Source organism: Chlorocebus sabaeus, chromosome 8, assembly GCF_047675955.1.
Source record: "Chlorocebus sabaeus isolate Y175 chromosome 8, mChlSab1.0.hap1, whole genome shotgun sequence".
In the NCBI taxonomy this organism is placed as follows: Eukaryota; Metazoa; Chordata; class Mammalia; order Primates; family Cercopithecidae; genus Chlorocebus; species Chlorocebus sabaeus.
The window spans coordinates 84,526,313-84,531,396 of NC_132911.1; the positions used below are offsets into that span (position 1 = coordinate 84,526,313).

Below are 5,084 nucleotides of genomic sequence, written 5' to 3' on the forward strand. Positions count from 1 at the left end.
GTGCATCCGGGGTCCACTGGAGGTCAGCAGATCTAGGCTGGGCACATTGGGTGGCTCTGCTTATGCTGGCTGGGCTCATATGTGCATCGGAGAGTCTCCTGGGGCACTGAGTGGGACTGAGGAAGCTTCGCTGAAGCAGCTCTGCTCCCTATCTCTTATCTCGTTGAACCCGCAGACCAGCCTGGGCATGTTCTCACGCAATGGCAAAACAGCAAGAAAGGCCTTGGAGTCATGAAAGCCTCTTGTTTCTCTAGAATAAATAGCCAGGAGCAGGCATGCTGTCATTTCTACCTCATTCTGTTGGTCAAAGCAGGTCACATCGCCAACCTCAAAGTCAAGGGAAAGGGGAAAAAGCCCCACTCACTGCAGAAAACATGACAAAGGGAATGGAGAGAGGGAGAATGAAGAGTTAGGGCCATTAATGCAATCAACCACAGCACTTGCCACCATCTAATTTACATATTTTGCTTGTGTTTGTTCTCTTGCTGCTGGAATGTAAACTCCCTATTGGTATGGACTTTAGAGGATATATTGCTATATCCCCAACACCCAGAACAGTAGCACATTATAGATGTTTAATAAATATATGGAATGAGTCAATTAGAAGGATTACATTAATTATTTTGACTTATGCAGGAAACCAACACTCCTTAAGATGGCATGTAAGTTTGTGTTAGTTTATCCTAAATTGATTGTATAAATCTTTTATATTTTATTTTATTTTATTTTATTTTATTTTTTTAAACAGAGTCTCACTCTGTTGCCCAGGTTGGAGTGCAGTGGCACAGTCTTGGCTCACTGCAACCTCTGCCTGCCAGGTTCAAGCAATTCTCGTCTCAGCCTCCCAAGTAGCTGGGTCTATAGGCATGCACCACCATGCCTGGCTAGTTTTTATATTAAACGTTTTTAGTAGAGATGGGGTTTTACCATGTTGGCCAGGCTGGTCTCAAACTCCTGACCTCAAGTGATCTGCCTCCCTTGGCCTCCCAAAGTGCTGGGATTACAGGCATGAGCCACCATGCCTGGCTGATGGTATAAGTTTTCTGATTTAAAGATTATTACCCATATTTGTAGAAAGTGCTGGCTATTTAGAATAAACATTTCTTAAATGTAAAACAAGTCTATATTTCAAAATGGTTTAACATTTCCCTAGAACATATAAACAGGTACCGTAAAAAAGTAGATTGGTTTCATGGGCAGAAAATTAGAAGTAGGGAGAGGGGGAGTTTTACGCATATTTTGGCAGAAAATATATTGCTTCTTCCTATATGGAAATAATACCAATATAATTTCAAGCTTTCAGAATTTGAATCTGAAATATTCTCAAGACTTTTGGATTTGAGCTATTCCAAACAGGTGTGGGATACAGGATATTACTCACCCAAATAACTTTTTTTAGGGTTTTTGGATCCACAGAAGTTCACTTATTTCTGTCCTTTTTCTGTCCCACTTTACCTAATCCAGAAGACAGCTCAAAGGAGTTTTCTTTAGGTCATGCTTTCAAAGGGGATTCCTATGCAATGTATGTTTTTTAAAAATTTCCTTGGAATTTGAATTTGTGCTGCCATTTTTTGACTGTGACAGATGATGAGGTAGGAGATAAAGTAGGCGTTAATGCTCCGTTACGTAAAGGGGAGTTTTGTGTATGTCCATACTTAGCAACAGGCTAATTTGGGACTCCTACGAGACACCCAAGTCTTGAACGCTGGAGTATCTGAAGTTTCAACATGCCAAGTGACTAACTCCTCAGATGGGCATCTTTTACACCCGAAAGCAGGATTCCAGGTGGATGTATTATTTTGGATAAAAGGGGAACCTGGAAAGTTAGGGGCCTGGACACATCCTGAATTCTAGTTCTTTCTCTCCAGACTACTGAATAGAATCCCCACAAACCATGAGTATTGCAAGTTATACATTTAAAAGGTTATAAACATTTCTCAGAAAGGTTTCATTTACCAATTTACGTGAACGTACTTGCCCTATTGTTATTAAGACCCCCAAAAGGGTTTAGCTAGTTTCTTTTAACTTTAGCCCTTTGGACTGGGAGTTTGGAGAGGGTCTTTGGTTCATTCATTCAGCAATCATTCATTGAGGACCTACCGCATGCACCGAGTGCAATTAGACGGAGTCCTTGGCCCTAAGACACTCACAGGTGCCTTAAGATTTACAAGTCAAGGGGCAATTTCAGCACAGGGGGATAAGAGCTAGATTGGAAAAAGGGTGCTGTGAAGGTTCAGAGGGAGAGGTGCCTAGGGACATCACAGGACGCAAGGAAAGTAAACTAACATTGGTCGTCGTTTGATGCCTTCGGATTTGCAGAAGTCGTTTTATATTCCTTCTCTCCTCTCATCCTGACACTAGCCCTCCCTGCAGGCCAGGGCGAGGGTATCCTTCCTATGACCCTAATATTCCTGTGTCAGGCTGAAGTGTATACAATCTCAACATTGTACACTTTGTAAGGGATTTAACCTGCATTCACACCTGGGTCTGCTGGTAGAAAGGAGCCTGGTAGATCTTGGGCAGAGCAGCTCCTGGGCTCTGGAGCTGGTGTCAAGGAGATGCCTACCTGCAGTATCAGGATGAAGGTAGGTGGAGCCAGACAGGAGATGCTTGAGGCCTGGAAAGAAAAAGCCAATCAGGACAGAGGTCTAGGATTGGCTGCAAAATGTGTTCTCTGAACAACAAACAAACAACAATAAAAGGAGAGCAAAGGAGAAAGAGAAGAAGAAAGACAATAGGGCCCACTGAAGAACAAAATATGTCAGTAAGGTCAATGTGCCAGTAAGGCCAAACTGAAAAGGCCAAACTGAAAAATACAGGGAACGGCAAACAGGAGCAAATTATTCATCACGCCAATTCTCATCCGCAAATGGAGATACCTTTCTAACAGAGCAGGTGTGAGGATAAGAGGCAACAGAATTAAAGACTGTGCGGTAATGTCATCTCAGATGCTCAGGAACTGTGACAACTCCTAAATGTAGGTGTGGCTGTTTCACCACACACAATAGAAAGTAAAAAATACTTTTTTTTTTTTTTTTTCCTGGATCAAATTCCAAGGTATGTGTACTCTTTGGGTCTTGGAAGTGAAATTTTGAATATGGAAGCATATCTCTTCTCAGTTATGTGTGGTCCCCTGGTCCCACAAGGTTATGTAAGGCCTACAAAGCAGGTACCTACAAAATTAGGATGACAGATTCAATTTCCAAAGTAAGTGATTTTACCATCTCCTGAGCATAGCAAGAGCTGCAGCTGAACTGAGACTATGGTTCAGAGTTTGCTCTCGTGCACACCTCGTGGGGGTTGAACATCAATTGGAATGGGTGCCTTTGGTGATCGTCAGCACTATTCACAAACGTTCTGATTCTCTCCTTCCAAGCATGTGGTAGGATTGTACTTTTTGTTCCCTTAAGGCTAAGCATGGGATATCCTTTGGCTGATGAAATGTGTTCATAAGTAATTTGTGTCACATGTAAGCAGCCTTTAGTTAGGAGCCTGGCCACAGAAGACATGAAGCATTTATTTTTTTAAGATGGAATCTTGCTGTGTCACCCAGGCTGGAGGGCAGTGGCATGATCTCGGCTCACTGCAACCTCTGCCTCCTGGGTTCAAGCGATTCTCCTGCCTCAGCCTCCTGAGTAACTGGGACTACATGCGTGCATCCCCATGCCTGGCTAATTTTTGTTTTTGTTTTTGTTTTTGTTTTTTGAGGTGGAGTCTCGCTCTGTCGCCCAGGCTGGAGTGCAGTGGCACAATCTCGGCTCACTGCAATCTCCGCCTTCCAGGATCACGCCATTATCCTGCCTCAACCTCCCGAGTAGCTGGGACTACAGGTGCTTGCCATCACGCCCGGCTAATTTTTTGTATTTTTTTAGTAGAGACGGAGTTTCACCGTGTTAGCCAGGATGGTCTCGATCTCCTGACCTCGTTATCCGTCTGCCTCGGCCTCCCAAAGTGCTAGGATTACAGGCATGAGCCACCAGCGCCTGGCCATAATTTTTGTATTTTTAGTAGAGACAAGGTTTCATTATGTTGGCCAGACTGGTCTCGAACTCCTGACCTTAAGTGATGTGCCTGCCTCGGCCTCCCAAAGTGCTGGGATTACAGGAGTGAGCCACCACGCCCAGCCCCCCATGGAGCATTTAGAGATGGAGCCTCTGTCAGCTTGGCTTCCTGGATGACTCAGATGGGCAGACAGCCCCTCACACCTGCATCACACACATAGAAGACACAAGAAGTAAATCTTTTGCTTTGCTTCACTGCTATTATTTCCAATTGTTTCTGCTGCATAACTTGGCCTATTTTGACTGATACATTTGATATTCTAGAGCTGGTTTTTTTTTTTTTTTTTTGGTGGGAGGAGTGCATCGTTTCTGGAAGTACTGCAACACCAGGTTGATGAGTCAGGTGAACGGAGCAAGCTCCTATTCCATCTCCTTGCTGCAGAAAATCCACTTAGTATATTGTACTCAGATAGAGGACATATCAGATATTAACTGTAGATATTCACTAAGATACTACACTTGATCTTAGCCAAAGGCCAAAAGGCCAAAAACAATGAGCCTTTTTTTTTTTTTTTCAATTTAAGGAGGAGAGAGTTTTTGTTAGTTTCTCTTGCTTCTTTTGTTGAGGAAATAGGAGGATAGAAGCGCTAAGAACAGTGGAAGGAGATCCATGTGCCTGTTCTCCATTTGGGCCCGCAGTCTAGTATGAAGTCCCAGTGGATAGCCAGCAGCGACAGCAGGAGCAGGCAAACACGGGTGGATTTGTTACAGAACATGCCTGAGACATCACTCTGGAGACTCCCAGAAATGATCAAGGGAGATTTGGGAAGAGTGGCTAAGGTCCTGGTGTTTCACTGGAGGTGCTAGGAGCTACTGCCATTTGGAATTAATATTACTGTGACCTTATGTGTTTATATAGGCTCGGGAGGTATGGGGACAGCAAGTCAGATAATAATTCAGCTGCTTTGGTTCATCGAGGCCTGGAGCCTGTCTGCGAATGTGTGACAATATACACCTATTGATCTTTCTGATTGACTGTTGGCCTTATGCTCTGTCATTTGTCCACGTAGACTACTTTTATCT

The 5,084-nt window shown here is 43.7% G+C and overlaps 1 non-coding gene across 1 annotated transcript; it reads right to left on the reverse strand.

Annotated features, from left to right (window-relative positions):
* Positions 1–4,354: 4,354 nt before the first annotated feature.
* LOC119624991 (U2 spliceosomal RNA) lies at positions 4,355–4,549 on the reverse strand. Its single transcript, XR_005241147.1, has one exon. It is a non-coding gene; the product is annotated as a U2 spliceosomal RNA (small nuclear RNA).
* Between the last annotated feature and the right edge of the window lie 535 nt (positions 4,550–5,084).